This window comes from Bactrocera neohumeralis, chromosome 6 (assembly GCF_024586455.1).
Source record: "Bactrocera neohumeralis isolate Rockhampton chromosome 6, APGP_CSIRO_Bneo_wtdbg2-racon-allhic-juicebox.fasta_v2, whole genome shotgun sequence".
Classification (NCBI taxonomy): Eukaryota; Metazoa; Arthropoda; class Insecta; order Diptera; family Tephritidae; genus Bactrocera; species Bactrocera neohumeralis.
In genome coordinates this window covers 61041170-61067975 of record NC_065923.1, presented here as the reverse complement: position 1 = coordinate 61067975, position 26806 = coordinate 61041170, and the positions used below count along the sequence as shown (strand labels likewise).

Below are 26806 nucleotides of genomic sequence, written 5' to 3'. Positions count from 1 at the left end.
TTTTGTTCTTACTAACTATTTTTTTCTCAGCGGGTACCCGGGTACCTGGTTATTGAACGGAGGGGGTATCAAGTTTGATAGTTAATAACTTTTATTAAATAATTGATTCTAAAAAAATTTGATGAAAAATGGGTGTCGAATAACTTTAATTTTCGCTGTTCCAAGCTGGAGAATGCTGAGTTCACTATCCAAGAATATCAACGTATTTTGTTGTTGGATTTTATATGCCAATCGATTAAAATGTTTTTGAATTTAAAATAGAACTTTTTTAATTTTAACATATCTCAAATGTGAATATTCCATTCTGACTAATTTTTCGCAGCTTTAAAGTTATCTTGCAAAACTACAGATGAGACAGCTGAAAGGAATTAAGAGTGAATATGCGAGAGCAAGTAAGCTTCGTATACGGTTTACAGGTGCTAGAAATGGCTTCTTAACGTAAGTGAAAACTTCAATTAAGGAAATTCCAGAAATCTTAATCATAATTATAGTCAATTTACCAGATGCAATTATACAGAAATTTACAACAAATGTTTTAAGGAATAACCATGAAAGAAATATTGCCAAGAGCATAACATTTAAGCAAGCTTTAAACTTGCTATGCTTCAATCTGATAAAATTATGAGTAATATGCCAACACTTTGGTTAAGTAAACAGGTTTGGAATAAATATGATTTTATGATTAGATATTAACACTTCAACACTTTCTTCGCCTTCCCTGATGCATTACGTTGCCGTGCTGCATACCTTGTAACGCAAAACTTCTTCAAATATAACAAGTACGTGTAAATGTTTACTTAGATATTTACATATACGTTATGTGTGTTTACAAATTTTCTAAGCATTTTACAGGAAAACTAAACTTTTGTAAAGTTTTTGAACTTGTTAATAAATATTTATGAATGTGTGTTGTTTGTTAAGTAATTGCCAAGTATCTATTGCATGTATGTATGTCTGAACATGTATGTGAAAGAGAGCGCATGTGTTTGCATGTGTATACGCTTGTATGTAGTTGTGCAAGAGCATGCGTTAAGCTTTGCATATTTCATACATGTTTAAATGTACGAGCTTAATATTAATAGCGTAATTATAATGTTGCAACTTTTTTGGGGTCACTAGAGGAGAGAGTAAAGTAAGTGTACCCATAACAAACTTACACATGCATGTACACAGAAAACAGTCAATCTGCTGAGATTTTGCAAAGATGTGTCTGGTTTTTAGTGCGGAAAATTTTGGCATTAATTTTCACAAGGTCTCATGAAATTGCAAATATTTCTGCAGGTAATTAAAAGTGAGTGTTTTTAAAGATGTTATTAATAAGATTGTATAATATGATGTATTTATGAGTCAAACGATGATATTGGGTTAAATGAGACTAAGTTATATAGCTGAGAAAACCAATTTCAATAGTAACTTTCAGGTTAGATTAGAAAGGCAGGCTATGAGATGACTTTGTGATCTGTGTTATGAATAAAAAAATGTTATTTTCCCACAAAAAGCCTTCCATGCATGCGATAACTTAAGTAAAAATTGTCAAATCTTGATGAAACTTGGTATTTGTTCTTGGCATCCAAGAAAAGTTAATATTGCAGAACGGAAGACTACCACGCCCACAAAACGCTATTAATCGAAAAACAATAAAGTCCGATAACTAAGTTCGGCAATAAAATACAAAACTGTTGTTTGGTGGAACGAATTGCATAAAGGAGGGACATCTGTGGTTTCACAAATTTAAAAAAAAAGTAGCCGAAGGCCCTAACAAGTTTATTGTACATACATATCTCCCAAACCACTAACGTTAAATAAACCAAATTTGCTCAGAACTAATATTTTCCTCACTTCCTCCGACGGTGTGAAAATGCCTGAAATCGGATTATAATTTCGCACACTGCAGACATAACGGTTGTGATGAAAACTACTAAAAGTGTGAAACTAATTAATAAATAAATGTGCAAACAACAAAACAATATACTGAGTTTCCAACAAATCCTGTAATCGATTTATTATAATATACATTATTTTCATTTTCGTGGTCGTAAAATTTTGTGGTTTGTGATATTTTTAGCTGCTTATAACTTAAAACTACAATTATCAAACAAATTTACTCTCTTTTGTGGACAATAAAACTGTGCACTTTTAACAAAATATTAATTTTTGAGATCTGACCAATTTCTTCGAAGATTACATTGTTGCCATGAACAAGAACTTGATTCCGATCGTTCAGTTTGTATGGTAACTATATGCTATAGTTAACCGATCTGACCAATTTCTTCGAAGATTACATTGTTGCCATAGAAAATAATCTACACCAAATTTGGTGAAGATACATTGTCAAATGTGAAAGTTTTCCATACAAGAACTTGATTCCGATCGTTCAGTTTGTATGGTAGCTATATGCTATAGTTAACCAATCTGACCAATTTCTTCAGAGATTACATTGTTGCCATAGAAAATAATCTACACCAAATTTGGTGAAGATACATTGTCAAATGTGAAAGTTTTCCAGGGTATAAAAAGTATAGAAACTCAGCTTTAACTCTTCATGGATGCATTTTCGCTTTCATAAATCTTCTGCTCTATTTTCTGAACTCGTTTAAGTTGCAACAAAAGTACTGGTAGGTGTTGTGCTTTAATCGCAAGCTGTGAATTCAACGAATTCTTCAACTGTTTGTAGGCAAGATAAAAATCCAAGAAAGCGTTGGCAAAATGCAGTGACAAGTTGCGAGTGTCGAGTTAAAAGTAGTATATACGTATTTCAGTTGTTGCATTCCCCCGACTAAAACATATAAAGGTACACACTTATGTATACTATATATGAGATATTGCATATACACTGATATCACAGCTGCAACCGGAAAATGTTTCATTTGCGGAGAAGCAGTAGGAAATGTGCGGAAGCTGATGGTTAGATGGTTGACGCATTCCATTTTGCTCTATGCTTTCGCCACTACCGTTTCTCTCTCTATTACAATGCTGGTTGACTGTTGGTAGTTGTTAAATATCGGTTAGCGCGGTTACAGACACAATTGTTGCAACAAGACGCGTTGTCGTAAGGATGCATGAAATATGATGTAAAACGATGTGATTACAATGATGCATCATCTAATGGGACGGTGCAGCAATTGAGCGGGTATATGAAACGTATACTTAGAATTGACAATTTGCCAAATGATTTAAATGATTTATGGACAATTACAGCTAAATGAAGATAAATTGCATAAATAATACAACTGAATTGCAATGAAAGGGTGGTGTGATAGAAAAATTAAGTTGAATTGTACTCTACTAAATACGTGGCAAATCGAACATGCCATATTGGAAAGGTACCAATTTCGATTTGTGAGGTTTTTCATCAGATCAACACTTTATAATCAAAGAAGTTGGGATAAGGACGTATAAAATTCTCCGTTCTTTGGAAATCTAGATTCGTATGTGGAACAGCTGAACGCACATTAGTGGCAAAGATCAGGCCAAGAGTAATCAGAAGTTTTTGTTCTCGAGTTGAAGAGGTTAGTGACACACAAAATATCGGATTATTTCGGTTAGCTCGTAGGGATGATCCTCGCACTAGGGCAGGTCCCGTAAGAGTTCAAAAACCTTTTGACTAGCCTGGATGGTATTTTCAAGCGACTCAAGGCTATTATTGCACCTCTACTGTAGGAGTGAATGCGCTAAAAAAAAAGATTCAATAAGCAAATTATTTTTGGACCGAGTGTAAGTTGGAAAGCTAAAAATACTTATACATACACTCAGTGCAAAAGTAAATATTGTATTATGATCAAGATCTTTGCAAGGCCTTTACTATCAAGATCATAACTCCAGAAAGGAAGAAGGGTAGAATGGGCGGTCTGTGGCATACACCGAAAATGTAAAAGCGTTGTCTTCAAGAGTTCACCCGATTGTGATGAAATACTTTTTAAATAATCAATATTTTTAAATATTCAATATTTCAAGCTTAGAAAAAGAGTGGAAGAAACTCAAAAATATATTAAATTAGAGTTAATGAAGAATTAATAATTGAGTTTAATTTTCCCCACAACAACCTTAATAATGGCATCAGCACGGCAGCTAGCCGTGAGATATATAGTATTTCAATTTCCCTTTTCAACATGCCAATCAATGCAATATGCATGTTGGGAAGTTTTTTTCCTTAATGGGATAGCTGTTTATTTGAAATTGAAAGAGATAAGGTGTCAGCACGCGCACTTTTCAAAAATAGGTTTAATCGTAACAATAATGTTGTTAGCCACATATAATTAATAGAAAGAAGTGAACTTCTAGGTGACTTTATAGCGCATATTTCGGCAAAAATCGGGTGAAAACTTTTCTTACACCTCAAAACTTTCAAACCTTTACACCTGAAGCTATTTCCTCGGCTTGGATCCTAGCAAGCTGCAAGAGTATGATATGTTCAGTTACACCCGAAATTAGCCATTTTTTACTTACTCGAATATAATTTGTGTTTGTTTGATGTAAGGTATAATAAAGTCGCTCATCATTTCTTGCAGAGGTAGAATAACTCTAATCAACAATCAACCAGTAACTCTAGTCAATCCCTGCTTGTCATGGACTTAAAAGGTTTTTGCCAAATTTTGACTTCAGAAGAGAGTTACCTAACAAAAAGTCATTTTATCTGCATAAAACCATCGCATGCATAAACCTATCGCAAAAGAAACAGAACTTTTTAAATATAACTGCTTCTGGTGGCGCCACATATTGGTGGGTATATGAAATAAAAAGTTTAAACTCTTGTTGACATTTCTTAACAATTTTAAGACAATTGGATAACTACAATCGATATTATCGATCAAAAAGTGACAGCAGCTTTTGGTCATCGGTCGTAAAATGCAAAGATCAAATATTAAATTTTGCTTTAAACTTGGGAAAATGTTTACTAAAAAATTTCAAATGATTAAAAAAGTTTCTGGTGATCAGTGCCTATCCCGTAGTAATGTGCATGAATGGTTTAAGCGATTCCAAGAAAGTCGTGAGGACCTCTGTGAGGATCAGAAGTCGGTCGTCTTCAGAAGTCAAAAATAAAGAAAATGCTGATTTGTTTTTACGATTCCGAGGGTATTGTACACCGAGAGTTCGTCCCACCTGGCCAAACGATTAATGCTGTGTTTTACCTTGGTGTTATGAAGCATCTTTTGTCACGCATTCGTCGTGCTCGATCACAATACCGAGAGGCAGGGACCTGGCGCCTGCTGCACGTTAATGCGCCGCGTCATCGGTCGACACTTGTCACTGATTTTTTGACAAAAAACTCCATATTAACCATTAATCACTCACCCTACTCACATGATCTGGCACCCTGTGATTTTTACCTATTTGGAAAACTTCATTTGCCCATGAAAGGACACTGGTTTCAGGACATTTCAGCTATCCAAAAGGCGACGACCGATATTCTCAAGGGCATTCCGAAAAATGACCTTAAACACACATTTGAAATGCTAATTGACCGAGCTAAACGCTGTATCGAAGCACAAGGAAACTACTTTGAATAAAAAATATAACTTTTGAAAAATTTTAATTTTTTGTTGTTTTTTTAACAGTCCTGTTTCTTTTGCGACAGACCTTGTTTAATTGATAAGAAAGTGTTTTTTTTTTCTTTAGTCTCTATTGTAAAGAACTGTAAATTTATCTGGTCCAGGGGATTTATTATAAATATATTGAAAATGGCTGATTCCATAATAAAGGCAACAGGTTCTGTAAGCAATCTTCACATGGATATTTTGTATTTATACATTATTTATTTTTATATATCTACGTAATCATTCCCTTGATAGTCGTGCCAATTTCATATCTGGCAAAGGTTTGTAACTCGTCGGCGTTTTCCTAACTTTATTTGAGGAATGTTTTATTCCGCTACAACGGAAGCAACAGCAACAAATGTCGTCCTCCATTCAATTATCAAATTCACACAATTTAAGAAACAAACAATCACACATCACTTGGCGATTTCAAAGGCAATTTCTGCAAAAAAAAAATGTGTACACACTGTCATCGGGGCGGTCAGTCAACATTGGCTATTTGCACAAAATGCCTTTGAAGTGTGCATGTTTCATTGATTAAAACGAAATACAACCCTGATTCGGTCACCACCACCGAATTGAATTTAATTTAGTTGAATTGAAAACTTTCGCTGTTCTTAGTACTTGTGTTTCATTGACAAGGAACGAGTGTATCCGTATTTTCTGCTAATGTTCTTGTACTTGTATATTTATATGTATGACCTACTCGACGTTTGGTCATGAATAATGTAGCTGATGAATTTTAAGTAGTGTCAGTAAATTAAAGCAATGCAACGCCATTTAAGAACATTCTCTCAAGCACACAATTGTGGCAGTGACTCAGGGACTCAGTGACTTGCTTGAAGCAGCAAAGACAAAACCAACACAAAGACTACAGCAAACAGAAGAAGCAAGAACACACGATGGGAACACTTAGAACGCAAAATGGAAATGGAATAAAAACCGCAGGAAAATGCCTTGAAGAATACGGAAAGCATACCAAGATGACTGAGACTGCGACTGAGACTGAGACTGAGACTGGTAAATTGAAAAGTAAATGAAAGTGGAAAATCGAAAGGGAAGCCACGGGCTTGCCATATTGATCGAAATGCTAAAATGTAGGGAGAGCGATGCTGTGCTAACGAAGGCCAAACCGCAATAGTAATATATAATGGTAAATGTGAAAGTGAAAGTAACTACAAAAGCAACAAACATCGGCGTTTCTAGGCCATTAACTTCGAGCGCAATTGCTGTACGCCCCTCACGAGCAGCTTTTATACAGTGACATACATACTTGTATGTACTATGCATTCAGGCGACTACTAACGGAAATGGTTGCAAGTCTACTTGCTTTATATGTATATTCATTCATACATTTGTAATTGTGTATCTATGTACTTGTGTGTGTATGTGGATGAGAGTGGCTGTTTGAAAGCAGCAAAACAAACATTCAGCTGTATAACAAACAAGCGGCAACATTCAGGGCTGCGATGTAGGAAACTACCGCCAGTGCGACGCACGCTGGGGCAGTATATCAGATTTTTTGGATAAAAGAGATAGCTCTTTTACGGATCACATTTTGATTTTATAGATTTGTAGCAAAGCAAGAAAAAACGTTGACTTCGGCAGCACTGAAACTAAAATACTGAAAACACTGAAACTTAAATACTTTAAAAATTTTGTCATAGGTACTTATATGTGTAAAATTTAATGTAATAGATCGTAAAAAATAAAATACTCAATTTTTAATTTTTTATCACACGTTGTTTTGACCTTTAGATAACGACTTTATAGTGTGTTTACCTCTGGGTATTACAAACTTTGTGAAAAACCAAATATACCCTGTTCAGGGAAAATAAGCAACCACAAATGGCTGTATGACACAGGGTTGAATCGCAATTGGTGCCAGTTGGTTTCAATAGCTGGTATCAGGTATAAAGGGATGTTAAACTTATTCCAGTGTGAGAGCGCCTCAAAATTAGCGTTTTTTATAACATTTTGCATTATGGCCAGATTGAACAAAATTACAATTTTTGGGCATTTATCAACCCAATACCCAACATTTAGTACGAATAAAAATTACTAAATAGTGGTTATTTATTATATGGAGAAACTATTTACATCTTTTTAAAGAATATTATAACTACTGACTTTTGTCCTTTCAATACCCAATAATAGGATTTAAGCTTGTTAGCACTCAATCATTAAATGTTTTTAATCATTTTCCATTGAAAATAAAACTATGATGCTTAAAATTACAAAACGTTTCATCAAATACCTTTAAATATCACAAATTTATTTAATTTTCATTGTTTTACAATTTTTATAAGTGGTCTTGAACGATGCAACAAATCCCTCCGTTTACATATTTTTTTGGTAAGATTTCAATCTGGCCATCGCTCGTTTCCAATTGCTAAACGTCAAAACCTCCTGAACTCGATTAACTGTCATAGTTTAGGTGATTTTGACGTTTAGCAATTGTTCTCCCACTTCCAGTGAGAGAGGAGTTAAACATCTCTTTATCTCTGGCTGGTATAGTTCGGTCGATTCACTACTGTCGACGTCAGCTAATCATTTTGTAGACTATTATAGTTGTCAAAATCGGAGTTAAACCGATAAAAAGTGTAATAGGTGTCATGACTTGGTTTGATGCTCGAAACTGAAATTATATTATACGAATTAAAAAGATACAGTTAATTCAAATATTTTTTTGCATATAATATTATTTTGCATATATGTAATCAGATTCTATGACACCATCGAAAATCGAAATTATTTTACAATTCTGACGACTAAACAAATCTGCCTTGGATTGCGCAAACCCTTTATAAGGAATTTTTATACTCTCGCAACAATGTTGCTAACGAGAGTATTATAGTTTTGTTCACATAACGGTTGTTTGTAAGTCCTAAAACTAAAAGAGTCAGATATAGGGTTATATATATCAAAGTGATCAGGGTGACGAGTAGAGTCGAAATCCGGATGTCTGTCTGTCCGTCCGTCTGTCCGTCCGTCCGTGCAAGCTGTAACTTGAGTAAAAATTGAGATATCATGATGAAACTTGGTACACGTATTTCTTGGCTCCATAAGAAGGTTAAGTATGAAGATGGGCAAAATCGGCCAACTGCCACGCCCACAAAATGGCGGAAACCGAAAACCTATAAAGTGTCATAACTAAGCCATAAATAAAGATATTAAAGTGAAATTTGGCACAAAGGATCGCATTGGAGAGGGGCATATTTGGACGTAAGTTTTTTGGAAAAGTGGGCGTGGCCCCGCCCCTACTAAGTTTTTTGTACATATCTCGGAAACTGCTATAGCTATGTCAACCAAACTCTACAGAGTCGTTTCCTTCAGGCATTTCTATATACAGTTCAAAAATGGAAGAAATCGGATAATAACCACGCCCACCTCCCATACAAAGGTTATGTTGAAAATCACTAAAATTGCGTTAACGGACTAAAAAAAAACGTCAGAAACACTAAATTTTACGGAAGAAATTGCAGAAGCAAGCTGCACCCAGACTTTTTTTAAAAATTGAAAATGGGCGTGGCCTGGCCCACTTATGGACCAAAAACCATATCTCAGGAACTACTTGACCGATTTCAATGAAATTCGGTATATAATATTTTCTTAACACCCTGATGACATGTACGAAATATAGGTGAAATCGGTTCACAACCACGCCTTCTTCCAATATAACGCTATTTTGAATTCCATCTGATGCCTTCTCTGTATAATATATAGTACATTAGGAACCAATGATGATATCGGAATAAAACTTTACGAAAATACGGTATTTGAAAAATATGTAAATGACGTATAATGAAATCTCGATTATCACTTTATCATGCGAGAGTATAAAATGTTCGGTGACACCCGAACTTAGCCCTTCCTTGCTTGTTAAATTATTAAAATATTGAGGCCGACTTACAATTTCTTACGTATGTCTATTTAAGTAATTAATGAATTTAATTATCATTTTCACTATTTTGATCATAAATGTTAAAGCTACGTACAAATCAATTACAGTTCTAACACAGTTAAATTGATTTTGCATAATTTATAATTTTTATTATATTTGGTTTTGTAAAATACTACAGTATTATTTCTTTATCAAATAATATGTTATAGTATTTAAAATTTAAAAGTTCAAATATTTAGTTTAGTGTTCTTTCAATTTGATTTATCCTCAAACCATTTTCATTTTTGCTACCACAATCCCACTGTGCAGCGTGACGTTATAAAATGCTGTACAGCGTACGCATGGTTGGTTTCCAAGTCGAAAGTGTGAAAAGCGAAAGATTGTTTTTAATTTAATTGAAAGCTTTTAATCATTTTATCATCTTTTTATGTGTTTTTGAACAAAAATTTATTTAAGAAAATATTCAAAACGCTGGTCAAAATAAATTTGCCAAAATTACTTCAGTGAGTGTTTTACATTTGGAGCTTACATGCGGTAAAATCATAATTTTCATATTACGTTAAGTGAAGTAAAAGGAAATATGAGAGACTACACACGAAAGTCATTGGAATGCTTTTAAAGAATTACAAAAATCGCTAATGAAATTATGATGGTTATTGTTTCGTTGGCAGAAGCTTTGACGCTCTAACAAAGCATGCTATTTAAAATGAAGAATAAAAATTTTATAGAGATAGTAACAATAAAATTATCATAGAGCACATCAAGACTTAATGCTAAAACAATGTGGTATATTCTTTCTAGTCATAGCAAAATTTTTGAGGCTATAAAATCATATCATACCTAACAAATATTACACCAGAGGTAGACATATGGGGTTAGACCGAACAGATTAACCCACTTATCCTTAGCGGATGGAGGTCATAAAAAAAAACTGACACATACGAACGCCAAACCCTTTGAGGGTTTTACTATACTGACCTAGTACCATCACCCTGACTTGGAATTTCTCACCCCCCAGGTTAGCTGTTGTACTGTGTAATCGGTCGGTGCCTTGGGCACAACGTGAATTTCGTCGTTGGCAGCGCCGTCGACATCGACCAGACGACATGCCACGCAAATGGTCCTCTTATTTTTATCGGGATAACTTACATATTGGAGATATGTATATGCGGTACAAAGTCACCCCGAAGTTTATATTTACCAGTCGACGGTGTTTACAGCGAATTTTGGTAAAAGATTTGAAGGATCCAGACGGTGCATCAGCTGTTAGCTGCTGACCGCCAATCGCGTCTAACATACGCTCAAGCCATCCTTAATCACCACCAAGAGGAAGATGATTTTTCATCAAAAATAATCATGAGTGATGAGGCCCATTTCCATCTTAGCGGGTATTTAAATAAGCAAAATTTACGCTTCTGGGGCACTAAAAATCGGTGTGTAACCCACGAAGAGCCATTACACCCGCTCAAACTTACTGTATGGTGTGCTGTTTTCGCTGGAGGAGTCATCGGACCTTTTTTCTTCGAAGACGTTGCGGACCAAACGGTTACTGTGAATGGTGAGCGCTACAGAGCAATGATCAACGAGTTTTTTATGCCGAAATTTGATGAATTGGGATTGGAAAACATGTGATTCCAACAGGACAGTGCAACAGTACACACTGCACGTGCCACAACCGATATGCTGAAGGATGCATTTCCCGGGCGCCTAATCTACCGTTTTGGCTTGTTTGTGGGGCTTTTTTAAGTCGCGGGTTTATGTCAACAAGCCTCAGACTCTTGCAGCTCTTAAAGATAATATCCGTCAAGAATGTGAGGACCTATCGCCGGAAGTTCTGGCCAAAGTGATGGAAAATGCCATAAAAAGGGCTCAAATGACAATCAACTGAAAATTTAAAAGATAAAATAAAAATAATCCGCAAGCAGAATCAAAGTTTTTCATTTTTTTTTTTAAATTATAGCCAAAAAACATCGAAAGATTATTTTTGGGCCACCTTGTATATATCAAGCATTGACCGACATTTTCGATCAAAAGTCAACCATAGTTACCGGAGTCTAAACATTCGGTACCTAGGGGCTTGAACAGTTATTGGACTTAAACAATTTTTGTTCATAAGGTGGCACACACTAAAAACATTAATCGTGCAAAGTTTTATCCTGTTATATTAAATGCTTCTTGATTAGTGTGAAATTTAAAATTGTGTCTCCTATTTTCATATTAAGTGTAAGGAGAATGCCTCGTACTAAATTTTGTCGAAATCGGTCGTTCAGATCCCAAGATATGGGATTTCACCAAAAAGTGGGCGGGGCACGCCCATTGTCCAATTTTCGTACCGGCTCTTATAAAGACTTCTCATACCATATTGGGTGTATAATTTAATGTCTCTGGATAAAAACCGTCTATATTACCTTCTCAAGCTTTTAAAGGACAGTACATGATATTTCGCTGTCATTATCAACTACTCTCCAACTTTTTATACCCTAAACAGGGTGTCGAGCTCAGCCGATTTGGCCATAACCGTATGTTTGTCTTTTCGATATATCAAACGAGCATATAATCAACCGAAAATGAATTTATATTTATTTTAATAGATATCTAAAGAGTTGTTTTGACTCCTTGCATTTATTATGGAAACTAGTGCAATCAACCTCATACTCTCTCTGAGCTTCTGACAGCTCACAATGATGAGGTTCAATAATTTTCAAAGAAAAATAAGATTTTATATTATATTTAAAAATTTTTGAATCATGACTAATAGATTCCACTCAATAAAAGTGCCTCAGACTCTTCCTTATAGAGTCACTCTATCTATTTTGCCCACTTGCCATGTACATAAATGTGAATAATTCGGTAGTAACAAATTGTATCTACAGTTCACAAATTATCCATTTTCTCATTAAATGAGGTATTTAGTTTTCCGTTTATAATATCTTCTCAATGTCGTTACTCGAACTTGTGATAAATTACATAATTAATGTCAACAAAAAGTTCCACCAGTATAACAACTTTCGATTGACAGTCCTCGCATTTCTCTGACATTTTCAAATGCGTTAAAATATGCTTTCATCCTCAGCCGCTTTTATGCATTCATGTGTGACTGCAAGCATAAATATAATATCTGCAATTGATACTTTGACTGAAACTTTGCATTCACATTCATGCATATAATTTCCACTCAAAATTTTCTCAAATACTTGAAATTATGTAAATGATCAAAATTATTGAAATTTGCATCATAATTGAAAACTGAGTGAAGTGTATGCTTGATTCGTACGTCAAGTGTGTGTACTTTGCAGCCTACTCACGTGCAAACGCACATAATTATGTCAAATATGGCATATGTGCATATATACATACATACATACATATGTACATATATGTTTATGGATGAGTGTGTGGTGAAGAAGAACCGCAAGTGCTATAAACTCATATAAATTTGTTTACCCATACCACTACGAGTTCCAAGAGTGAGCTGTGAGTATATAGATAAATATGTGTTTGTGCCTTCCATCTTCATAGGCGCACACACACATGCAAACAGCTGCTACTTGTTGATGTGTTGGTTACCATTTCCAACAAAATAGATGCAAGGTAAGAGCCCGTGTAACATATTTCAATATTTATATATACGTCCCTATGTATATACTATGTATACTTAGTTTCCTCTTGTGGTATATTTGAGGATTATTGCACTGAAGTCAATTGAGGTGGCAAATGTGGACTTACACTTACAAATACATCGAATGCACTCAAGCGTCGTGAAGCATGTGCATAAGTGTTGGTGTCTCCAAATAAATCACATTAGTATACATAAATATATATACAGCGAAGATTTATGCGCACTGTGCAGAGTTTTTTTTTCCTACAATCCGCGTACATATTCCTAATACGGCCAAGTTTCATCAGCTAAATACATATGTCAGCAGAAATTTATTACAATCATCTAAAAAGCATATAAGTCATTCGCATGCATCACTACATTTCCGTAGTACCGCAACGACCAACTAATCCAATCACATCGACTATTCAGTGTCTTGCCGAATGCACGATACGCCGACTTTTGCAACAACAAAAATTGTAAATAGCGTCTTCAAAATCCAATTGCTGGAATTGTTTGTAAGGCTTAGTACCTGTCAGCTTACAGACAAAGGTATATGTATGGAGGGGTAGTAATATTTTTAGCGGGTTGGAGTTTCCTCATGAGGTTTTGAGGTTAATAAATCTGCTTCACGTCCTCTAATGAATTGTTTTCTGCAAGCATTTAGACTAGTCTATAGGCTTGATAATTTATTCTAGGGTTTAAGAAAAAGGCTTAAATTTGTACTTAGTGTATATAAATCTATTTCGATTGATTTTTTAAACAAAATGCCAAAATGGCGACTTCTGTTCCAATCTTCAGTAACAACTTTTTCAAGAAGCCTATACTGGAATTTCGTGCTATACAAGGCTTTCCGTGACACATTCGTTTGAAGTCTTAATGCTGCACGCTTCGACATTATAAGGTTTTGGACAAGAGAAGTACTTTTCTATCAATTGAATAGTATTTTAAAGACTATAAATTTTACTTCAAGCCAAAAAAAAGCGACTTTTGATTATTTTCAACTGGCCTAATCCTTTAGCGTTTAATAAAAATAAACTAATTTCTTTATGTACTCCTTATGTAGTAATGCAAACGCGGGCCCAGGGTGGGCGACGGTTCCTTAGAGGGGGGGTTTTAGTGACCTGCAAGTGGCCATACCGCTGCTGTGATGATAGCACCCATGATGCGGAAGGCATTTTCCACCCCCTCACCCGCAAAAAAATAAAAAAAAGTACTCCTTATCACAAAAAAATCGTGTTCCGCCTCTGGACGCCGTGTCTTCATGCATACATTATAAACTTTCGCTTTGTGCAGATATCTCATAAATTTGTACAGAAACGGTACTTCACATAAGCGAATAAAAAATGTGTGCAAAAATTATGCCGCATACAAATTTTATACAAAATTACTGCTTGCCTGTAAATGCTGCTTTATAAATGCAAATGTCACAGGCCGTTCCTACAACAAAGAGCCCACACTCTTTCCACCTTAAGTCGTCTGCGTTATGTTAACGCTTGCGCGGCGTTTGAATTTTAATTTAATACAGAAATACATATATAAATCAGTAATTTAATCAACAATTCCCAAGCTGTGTATCGGGGTCAAACTCTCGTGGCTGTTGCGCGAGATTGAACAATAAGTGGCACGGAGCACTGTGTGCATGTTTAGTGTAAATTATAGACAATTATTTTTTGTGGAATATTAAAAAGTGTGAAAATTTAATAGGAATTGAGATTAATGGAACAATTTAGGCTTTAATTAAATATTTTTTTCAAAGCGGTTTGTAAATTCTGAAAATATCGTAAGAGAACGGACCCAGATTTAGATATGCCTAAGTTCTATGTCATCGACACCATCCCGTGTACAATTTGAAAAGTGGTACCTGAAAACTGTATATGTTCTTGGAAAGGCTTACTTACTGTACTTACCAAGAACTTCAGGTAAAAGAACTGAATACCGTCGACTGCCTTTCAGGAAAAATTTGTCGTTAAGATATCTTAGAAAGTGTAAATTTAGTGTCGCAGATTAAAAATTGTTAATTGTATTAACATATTAATTGCTTTAATGTGTAAATAACGAAAGAGGATGGGTGACATTGTGCGTTTAAATATTTCACTTTATTTTTTACCTTGCTCTAGGTGCTTTCCAAAGTAAACAGCACCCGTAGCAGAGTGCCCGAGTGGTTTCAAAGTTTTCAAAGTTGGTCGTGAGGACATAAAGGACGATCAATATGTGGGCCGCCAATCAAAATCAGTGATCACCGGAAATTCCATCGAAACTGTGCGTGAATTCATCAAAAAACTGCCGAAATCATCATTGAAATTTATGGAAATGGAATTGAATATCTCCAAAACATGGCCGAACATTTGGGCTAACGAAAGGTGTGTGCACGGTTTGTTCCGCACAAATTGACTGACGGCCAAAAATTGTTCAAAATCCGTCTCATCGATCGACGCTTGTGACCGATTATTTGACCAAAAATCACATTTTAACCATTAACCACTTCCCGTATTCACCTGATATGGCACCGTGCGACTTCTTCCTTTTCGGAAAAATGCATTTGCCCATAGAAGGAAAGCGTTATGCAGACGGAGAGGAAAAACACTCGTCCGACATGCTTTTGGACCGTGCAAAAAGCTGTATTAAAGCAGAAGGAGACTATTTTGAATAAAATAAATTGATTTTGCCGAAAATACCATTTGTTCTGTTTTCTTTTAAGCCCAGTTTACTTTGGAACGCACCTTGTAACTATTCCATAATAAGACAAGATTGGTTGAAATCAATTTGTTCAGATACTTTAGCCGTCAGAAGACTTATCAATTCCTTTGAAAATACAAACATTTTGACAGAAAATTCATTTCAATTTGCGAAAATGGTCTCATATGCCTTTTTACCAATATTTCGATGTAGGCAAATAGCTGTAAATATTATTGATGGTACACTGAACGAGTCTTCTAGTCCGAATACTTTAATAACGTTATTTATGTGATTTCGCTTAACTCAAGTTCTATAATAAGATGGAGTAAGATAAGAATTAAGAAAGGTGCAAACGTATAAGCACATGTTGAGATATTTTGCCAGGCCAGTTTCTCCGGCAGTCTGGTATACGTGAGTGGATTGGCCCAGACGAACAGTCTACGCAGCAGTATTCCTCAAAATTATTTGGTCAATGTTTTTCCCGCTACAACAACAACAGAGTTTTCTAAGAGACATCAAATTAAATAAATAAATTCATAGGGAGTTCGAAATGATCGGGAAAATATTTCAAAACGTTACCTGGTGCTTTACTTAGATGGTAGACAAATGTAGAAAAATATTTATTGATGTTGTGTCCTATGCTAACATTATTTGAACTGTCGATTTTTTTATAAACAAAAAAAAAATTAACTTCGGCTGCACCAAAGCTAATACACCCTTCACAGGTGCATTTCTTTTAGTAACTATGTGTTCAGTTTGTATGGAAGCTATATACGAGTATGCTATAGTAATCCGATCTGAACAAATTTTTCGGAGATTATTTTATTACCTTAAGCAGTAATCATGTTTTAGTGAAGATGCACGTCAAATGCGAAAGAAAATAATCTGATCGTTTGGTTTATAAGCTATATGCTATAGTAATATATCTTGAACAATTTCTTCGATATTACATTATTTCTATGAACAAATTTCGTGAAGATATATCGTCAAATGAGGAAAGAACTTGATTCCAATCATTTAATTTTCGGTTTATATGGCAGCGGAGATTATTTGAATTATAGTGGGCCGATATCGATCGTTCAGTTCCGACAAATCGGCAGAGCAGCTTCTTGAATAGAAAATGACGTTTGCAAAATTTCAAAACGATATCTTAAAAACTGAGGGACTAGTTTGTATATATACAGACAGACGGACAGACAGACGGACATGGCTAAATCGACTCAGCTCAACATACTTATCATTTATATATATATATACTTTATAGGGTCTCCGACGCTTTCTTCTGGGTGTTACAAACTTCGTGAGAAATTTAATATACCCTGTTCAGGGTATAAAAATAATCGTCTAAGCAAATAAGAACTGCTTACAAATATTTTTTCCATTATCATGGAGTTTCTTCACGTTTCTACTGTTTCTAATTTGAATAAATTAAACTTTCAACATATTACTGGCCACCCAAATGCCACTGTGCAATACTTGTACTTCCACTGACGGTGCAAAGTCTTGAAGACGGGCGCTACTTCCGTTTCCGAAAGACAAAATTGAAGTCATCATCAGCGCAACTATTTTTTGTTTCAAAAGAAGGAATGTTAACTGCTTTTTGTTATTATTTTTTTTTTTTTGCTGCCGTCCTGCAAGATTACATTTTCCTTTGCTTATGTACTTTACTTTATTGCATTTCTCTATTTGTTGTTTGGTATTTTTCTTGCTTACTTGTGGTCTGGTTTCCGCTTTACGGACAAACATTTCTTTGCTGCTTGCTCAGCGCTGCTGTCAATTACAAGTTGCGTGAAGAAATAAAAGAAAACTTAAGGAAAGGCAAGACAAACGTAAAGAAAACTTAGTAGCATATAAAATTTACTCAACCGCTTTGCAGTTTTTACTCGAACTCCACTTTTTTCGTGTTTTTGGTTGTGGAGCAGAGTAAGTTTTCACTTAGTTGCTGCGGACAGAGAAAGTAAAAGTAGACACTTTTTATCCTTTTAGCAGGATATGTATATATGTATGTGAGTGAAAAAATTTCGGCAAATAATGTCAAATATCGTCAAATGTCAAAGTTTGACGTCCCAGCAGACGCATTGAGCTTACCGCATACTCACTTCAAACTAAAGCGATTTTATAGCAAACACATTCACATTTACACCCATACACCCTCATGTATATATAGGATCATTTGTATTTGTTTGAAAGTGGTAAAAGTTTTAAGAAGACTTCATCAATTGTCAAAATGGATAAATGGCAAATCTTGCAGCGGCAATCCACAAAAGACCGGCAAAGCAGAAACACAATAAAAAGTTTGGCAAAGCATAAATGTCTAAGCGACTGTGGATTGCCGGCAACGCAGACGAAAGAGCGGCTGATATTGTTGCACCACTGTGACATTGAGAAATGAGTGAGGTATTGGAAAAGACATTTCAATCCGCCAAGACGCACATAAATCGTGGCGAATTATTGTAACCAAAAAAAAAAAAATTAAGCTATGTGGCGTAAAGATGTAACGAAAAAACTTTCGGTAGCTGCTTGTCTTCGTCAGTCTATATGTGTGGTTGTGTCGTAGAGTAAAACTCCATTCAATTCAACTGGTGTCGATAATAATCCCAATTGTAACACTTTAATGCCAACTTTTCATTGACAGCCGCACAAATGTAATACAGTTAAGAGAAAAAGTAAAACAGTCAAAACAGAATCAGTAAAATTAAGTATGTAAACAAAAACTTTGAAATCTGCTTTTAGGCGCGTAGCGTTTAAACGATCATTTGAGTATTTTCTAACATGTTCGAATGTTAAATTCGCATTGAAATCAATAAATGGTTTATGTAAATGTTGTTGTTTTAGTAAGTACTTCATTACATGTAAAGCTAATGTCTATAAAAGCTAATAGCTGTATAAATCTGATATCTATTGTGGCAAATTTATTATAAAGGGCGCATTTAATGACCCAAATCGTGTTTAACTTTATATTCTTTCTTACTGATGGATATCTTACCAAGTGCATAACTTGCAACACACGAACATTACGGCATTCATTACTTGACTTGAATTTCGGGCATGTGACCATTGCGACAGTGTCTTCTGAAGAACTTTACGTCTATACAATTTTGCTTCGTTATATCCTGAAAAGGATATACTAAGTTTACCACAAAGTTTGCAACACCTAGAAGAAAACGTTCTATAAACAAGTAAGGAAGGGCTAAGTTCGGGTGTCTCGCATGATAAAGTGATAATCGAGATTTCATTATCCGTCATTTACATATTTTTCGAATACCGTATTTGTGTAAAGCTTTATTCTGCTATCATCACTGGTTCCTAATGTATATATTATTCAGAGAAGGCATCAGATGGAATTCAAAATAGCGTTATATTGGAAGAATGCGTGGTTGTGAACCGATTTATTTTCGTACATGTCATCAGGGTGTTAAGAAAATATTATATACCCAATTTCATTGAAATCGGTGGAGTAGTTCCTGAGATATGGTTTTTGGTCCATAAGTGGGCGACGCCAAGCCCATTTTCAATTTAAAAAAAAAGCCTGGGTGCAGCTTCCTTCTGCCATTTCTTCCGTAAAATTTAGTGTTTCTGACGTTTTTTGTTAGTCGGTTAACGCACTTTTAGTGATTTTCAACATAACCTTTGTATGGGAGGTGGCGTGGTTATTATCCGATTTCTTCCATTTTTGAACTGTATATGGAAATGCCTGAAGAAAACCACTCTGTAGAGTTTGGTTGACATATCTATAGTAGTTTCCGAGATATGTACAAACTTAAAGGGGGCGGGACCACGCCCACTTTTCCAAAAAAATTACTTCCAAATATGTCCCTCCCTAATGCGATCCTTTGTGCCAAATTTCACTTTAATATCTTTATTTATTAGTTATGACACTTTATAGGTTTTCGGTTTTCGCCATCTTGTGGGCGTGGCAGTGGGCCGATTTTGCCTGTCTTCGAACTTAACCTTCTTTAAATACGTGTACCAAGTTTCATCATGATATCTCAATTTTTACTCAAGTTACAGCTTGCACAGACGGACGGACGGACAGACAGACATTCGGATTTCAACTCTACTCGTCACCCTGATCACTTTGGTATATATAACCCTATATCGGACTCTTTTAGTTTTAGGACTTACAAACAACCGTTATGTAAACAAAACTTCATATATTACTCTCCTTAGCAACTTTGTTGCGAGAGTATAAAAATATATATGTATATATTGGTTGTAGTCGTACCATTGCTACCAATCAATGTGCCATACCATATAGTGTTAGAAAGGTGAGATTTTAAGCTTTATTTGACCAAAAATAAATTCGGCGAAGTTGACAAAAAAATCTGTTCAAAAATGAGCGAAAATAATGAAGAAATTCGCTATATTTTGAAATTTTTTTTATAAAAAAGGGAAGAATGCCACTCAAGCCACCAATGTAATTTGTGAAGTTTACGAAGACGATGCTGTATCAGTTCGTGTAGTTCAACAATGGTTCGCTCGCTTCTGTTCTGGAAATTTCAAAATTTCGATTTACACTGATGGAATAATGTCTCTAGCGGAAAAATGGCAAAAAGTGGTCGACCAAAATGATACCTATTTGTTTATTTATTTATTAATATAAATTTAAAAAACTAAGTTGAAATTTGGTTAGAAATACGAAAAGACTTTTTCGACTACCCAATATAACTGTAGTTTTAAAAACTACTTAAAGCGCGATAAATCAATAACTAAATAAGGCACAGTCAGTAAATTTTACCCGTGGGATGGCATAAGAAGTCTTTATATGAGCCGGCCCTTATTTATATACCCTTGCAACCAGTTGATACAGAGTATTACAGTTTGGTTCGCCTAACGGTTGTACGTAGCACCTAAAACTAATCGAGATAGAGATAGGGTTTTATATATATAAATGATTAGGGGGACGAGAAAAGTTGAAATCCGGTTGACTGTCTGTGGGTCCGTCCGTCCATGCAATCTGTAACTTGAACAAAACTTGAGATATTTTGATGAAACTTTGTATGCAGGTTTCTTTACTCTATACGATGGGTTGTTTTAGTATGTGACATGTTAATAGTTTGTGCTATGTAGTCATATACTACATATATGGCTTTCGTTTCTCTAACAAACCTTATATGTCTGTTAGTGTAGGAGTTATATATAGAATATGTATATAGTATATAAAATTGCTGGGATTCCGATCCTCAGGTTGACGTTTTGTACCTTAAGGTGTTTCCTTGGCTGTGATTCTTGTAAGTTACATGAATATAAAATGTTCGGTTGCACTCGAACTTAGCCCTTCCTTGCTGATTTTTAATTGACATTTATAGTGCATTCTTCCCTGCTAATGGCATGTCTGTGTGTCAAACATGACTTAAACCCAGTCAGCACTTTCCTTTGCTCCGATATACCTAACACAAAGATTTTCTAACTTCCGGGGACTTCATACCAAATAGTTACATGACGTGTTCCAAAGTAAACTTTTTGAATCTAGCGCCCCCTGGTGGCGCCATCTATATGTCGACTGGTGCGTTAGAATCGCTATCTTTATCGATTGTCCAGTGAGAATTTCATGACATTTCATGGATTGGAAGTGAAGTTATTGCGTTTTAAGTGTCAGTATGTTTGTTTATCGGTGCGAAAATGAGCTTCGGACAAAGAGCCAACATTAAATTTTGTTTTAAAATTTGTAAAACTTTTACCGAAACGTTTCAATTGGTGAAACAAGTTTATGGCGTTGATTGCCTATCCCGTAGCAGAGTGCACGAGTGGTTTCAACGTTTTCAAAGTGGTCGTGCGGTCATAAACGACGATCAACAAGTGGGCCAATCAAAATCCGTGATCACCGGAAATTCCATTGAAACAGTGCGTGAATTCATCGAAAATCAGCCGAAATCTTCATTGAAATTCATGCTAATGGAATTGAACATCTCCAAAACATCGATTTATCGCATTTTGACCGAACATTTGGGCTTACGAAAGGTGTGTGCACGGTTGGTTTCGCACAAATTGACTGACGGCCAAAAATTGCTCAGAACGCTCGACGCTTGTGACCGATTATTTAACCAAAAATCACATTTTAACCATTAACCACTCCCCGTATTCACCTGATATGGCACCGTGCGACTTCTTCCTTTTCGGAAAAATGCATTTACCCATGAAAGGAAGCGTTGTGCAGACGTAGAGGCCATTCAAAAGGTTTGCACCGGCGTACTAGCGCCCATACCGGCCAACGTGCAAAAAGCTGTATTGAAGCAGAAAGAGACTATTTTGAATAACATAAATTGATTTTGCCGAAGAAATCCATTTGTTCTGTTTTTTTTAAGTCCTGTTTACTTTGGAACTCACCTTGTAGTTATCTTAATAAAATTGGGAGAGCGTGTTTTCTATTCAGTTCTGCGGTTTTTGAAAAAACTTAACTTGCAATCTGTACTGAATTCAATCAGATTAATTCAATTTTGCGCTCAATTTTTTTTCTGTTCCATATTTCACCTTTACACGGTACACTACTCGAACCAAACCTAAATTGTAGTCTTTATTTTGTTTTGATTTTGAAAAACCCAAGTTCATTTAATATCATCTCTAAACAGGTAAATTATCTAAAGAGCAATTTTATAGATAGCATTGCTTTCCTCAGCACAAAAAGTTTTCGTCTTTTATTGATAGTAAATCGATTACTCATTCTGCTAACTATAATAATAATGCTAATAATAATTCTCTGCAAATTCACTACTTTGCCGTATGCCACAGCCGAAGCTGTCATAAACTGCATATTCATGATTAATACGCTGCTTACTCTTCATGTTCAGCATTTCTATTTTCCCACCCACGCCATTCAGGTGCATAGTACTTCCTTCATAACTCATCCATCAAATTTAATCACGTGCACTTCTACGCTAAAGAAGATAAACCAAATCCATTAGCTGCCAAAATTGCACATAAAAAATAATTTTCAATTCTTCCACAAACGATAGAACGATGATAAAGTCAAATACTTAAGAGTGAACGCTCAATTGCACTATTTAACTGGCTGAGCGTCTATCTGTCTGAAGCTGCAACTTCTTTCCTTGCGAGTTAAAAATAACTACAATTGATGAAGACACTTTGTGGACTAAAGCGGGTAAGTGCCCCAGCTTATGCGTGCATCCGAATGGCTTACTGACTAACAATGATGCTGCGGAAGCTAAACTCTTAGACTCTAGGTGCTTATTTTCGGTTGGGCTAAGGAGTAAAGGTAATATGGTTTGTATTTTTGGCGCATTTTTTGTGCGTGTGAGCATTTTACATTTTTGTTTACTATTTTCAAATACTCCTCCTTGGTCTTTTTATTATGCCACAATTCTCCCCTCCATCGCCTTTCAATGGCATTTACGCCACTCACTCAAACCCTCGTTGCTCACGCAAGCAATGTACGTTGCAACCGAGATTTAGCACAAGATAATCTGCAATGCAACTTCTTAACTTGACGGCAAATGCAGCAGACATTATGTAAACGTTGCCACCCGACTCAAAAAACCTCACGTATATATAAGCAAGGGTGTATTTTGCGGTAAAAACGACGCGTAGCTAAGAGAAAACCGTGGAAAAAGAAAACCAGAAAATATAAGGAAGCGCTAACTTCGATTGGAGTATCACATTTTATACTTTCACAATTTGGAAGGATCAAAGGAGGAGAAATATTCTCAGGTATTGACAAACCTTTGTAAATTATATAAATAAAAATTTGCGTAATAATTCAACGTTTCTAATTCAAGGAGAGATTATGAATGAATCTTAATCAAATTTGTCATCTTAACTATGGTATAGCCAATATCCAATGTTATTCGTTCGCTTAAGTTGCTAAGACATCTTCGGTATAAAATCAACCGGATATTTGTAATTCTTCTTGACTATATGAGGATATAGTAGTACGACTCGTTTGTTGCCATATTCGACGGCGAAGCATATTATTACAAGAAAGAAAGAGTCGCTCTCTTAGTTTCATGAAAATAAGTTACATATTGAAGGATATAAAGTTAACCTTAAATATTGGCCCGATTTTCCATATTTTTTACATCAGGGTACATTAATATCAGAAAAAGATTCTGTTCTTATTTCAATATCATATCTCACAAATTTACCTAGTATATCTTTGGTGAAAAGTCAGCAATACCCAGTGAGGACATTTTATTCGACATATCAGACCCTGAAAAGTTATGGCCCGATTTCGGCAATTTTTAACTGATTTTATTTCATTAATGTCATTGATTCTAGATTTATACACCGTAAAATGAAAGTATCGAATATTATTAAAATCATCAGGGTAGGCTTGGCTGTAGTCCGTAATGTTACTAAAATATATTTGAAATTGATCAAGTAGTTCTGGACATACATATGTATAACTTCAAAGTGGGCAGTGCCAATGTGGATGTATGATTTAATGCTTCTAATATATTTAATTAGTGAGTTAGTTTTCAACAGAAAAGGTCGGGATTATCCTCTGGTCTCGCCTGTTTTCACACTATCTAACGAGGTGCCGATAGTAACTGTCCTGAGCAAGTTTATTTGATATAGCTATAGTGGTTGTTGGGATGTGTGGGTTAAACCTATAAAAAGCCCACTTTTTGAATTCTCACTCGCGGTTTTGCAATCCGGCATTCTAAACTAGAGTTTGAGGCCAGTAACATGCATATCAAATTTCAAAAAATTTAAAATACCATATATTTTGTCAAGTTACCGCTTGGGCGGACGAACAGACAGACAGTCACAGTCACTTATTATTTACATAAACATTTATTACCATGTCTATCTCGATTAGTTTTAGCTGTTACTGTTAAATAAACAAAATTATTATGCCCTGTGCCACATGTTGCGATAGTATAAAAATATAAGGAAAGCAAAGGTGTTGAAGCTAACAGTTAAAAAAGGAATTGCAACAAAAACTTGCGTCAAAGTAGCAGGGAGTAGTAAAATGGTGATTGAAAGATACATAAAAGTGCAACTCATACTTCCATGTGTCTTGTAACTGTTATTGTTGCACCTGCAGCTATTGCAAGTTTCCCACTCACCCCAACAATGCGAGTGGTTCGCTAGGGGAGAAATTTGGCGCTAAGTACAAAGAAAATTATTTCGCATTACTCTTGTGGGATGCACGGAAACGTACACGGAATACGCGCCCTATGCATGTATGGTATAACCGTACTTGCGAGATGAAATGAAATTACGAAAATGCGAATGTAAATGACATGGTGAAGTGCGAACATTAATAATATGCGATCTGATTGAAGCATTTCTTCTTCGTTTCTTTTCTCGTTTTCGCAATTTATAATGACAAATGAACGCCAGGTTTATGATATGGTGAGTATGAATTGCGCGAGCAAAAGTATGCTTCATTGTTTGCTTTAAGGAAACCTTGGCGTTCAGTAGAACTATTCAATTATAAAGTAGAATGCCGTTCGCAAACTTTTAATGAATTTCAAGTAAGTTGAATGTTAGTTCTCAGTGCTTGGTTGCTTGCTTCATAATGCGTCACAATAACAAGTAGAGGTTATCTCAGTATTTTTCAAGTAGAGTTTCAGCAGTAATTGAAATTTGCAGGAGAAAAAGAAAATATAACTTTTATTGTACTATAATTTAAGGTCTGTTGCTACAAGGACTTAAGTCGATGATTCAAACTAGGGAAGTCACGTAGAGAACATACTCGGATAAAGTGTCAAAAGAAGACCTAAAAAGATCGCCTTAAAAATCAAACACATCGGAGGTCATAAACTATAGTAGGCAAAAATATTTAACAATTACAGAAAAATACAGAAAAACTTATTAACTGTTATAATTTCTATTAAAGTAAAAAATGTCTAATCGATGTTAAACCAAGATATTACTGACCTCATTCGAATGAGTAAGTAAAAGACAAAGAGATTATGCAAATTTGCTCAAAATTGTTATCTAAACAAAAATATATTACTTATATACTTGTGGTAGTTACGTTGAGTATCCAGCCACAGTTAAGCTACCACAACCATACCCTACTTCTGCGTCCTCGTCGAACATCCTGGGCAATGTGAACAACTTTGAATGAGATGCGCTAACCAACCCGTGTGGATCTCGGAGTCACGACAATAAGAAAAAAGGCTTGAAGCCTTAGAAAGGAAGAAATAAGTCTTTTCGGCAGAAAGAAGAGAGAGGTAGAAGAGCTTCAGATGCTGGCTAGCAGGACCTCAGTCAGCAGAAAAGAAATTCACTTCGTACTTCTTAAGGGTATTCTGGTCTAGAAGCATGAATTTCAGGTAATTTTTAAAATGTCGTAAAAAAAAGGCAATTAATATTTTTACCATCCATTTTTTTATTAGTTATTTGTTAATTTTAGAAGAGTACAGAATAAAATTTGAAAACTAAAAAAAGTAAAAAAAATCAAAAAATATGAGCTGACGAAGTGGGGGATCCCTAAAAATTTCCACGTGACCATACCCATGATTTCAACCCTCCTAGTTATCTGAAACCAAAATAAAAGATTATTAATCTAGAATAATGTCACAATGGCCGGAACTACGGAAAAGTGGGAAAAAATGTTTTTCACAAAATGGCGACTGCCTGAAAAAAAGTTTTTGGATCACTTTTTCTGACTATTTCGAATTTTTTAAAAATAATAAAATTAAAAATTTGAGGATGGAGCTAGTTCATACCATAGACAAGCCTATAAAGAAGGCTCTATAAAAATTTCAAGTAAATCGGTCCAGTAGAATCGCGGGTATCGTTCCGAAAAAGTCAGTTTTGAGAAAAACGCGTTTAGAGTTTCATGTAAAGTCTTTTGTTCGATTACTTCCGGGGATGGATGGAGCTAGTTCCAACCATAGACAAGCCTATAAAGAAGACTCTATACAAATTTCAAGTAAATCGGTACAGTAGAACCTGAAAAATCGTGGGTATCGTTCCGAAAAAGTCAGTTTTGAGAAAAACGCGTTTAGAGTTTCGCGTAAAGTCTTTTGTTCGATTAGTTCCGGCCGAACCAGTTCGGATGCCGGGTCAGAAAAATGCCTATATCTCCGAAAATAATTTGAATTTTGAAAAATCCTCTTGTACACATATTCTTGAATAGTTAAACTTTGAAAATATAAAAAAAATCGATTTTTTTAA

The 26806-nt window shown here is 35.3% G+C and overlaps 1 long non-coding RNA gene across 1 annotated transcript; it reads left to right on the top strand.

Moving 5' to 3' along the window:
* Nucleotides 1-326: 326 nt before the first annotated feature.
* On the top strand, nucleotides 327-25446 carry LOC126763248 (uncharacterized). The gene is made up of 3 exons (XR_007667593.1): nucleotides 327-438; nucleotides 492-779; nucleotides 25312-25446. It is a non-coding gene; the product is annotated as an uncharacterized LOC126763248 (long non-coding RNA).
* Nucleotides 25447-26806: the final 1360 nt, after the last annotated feature.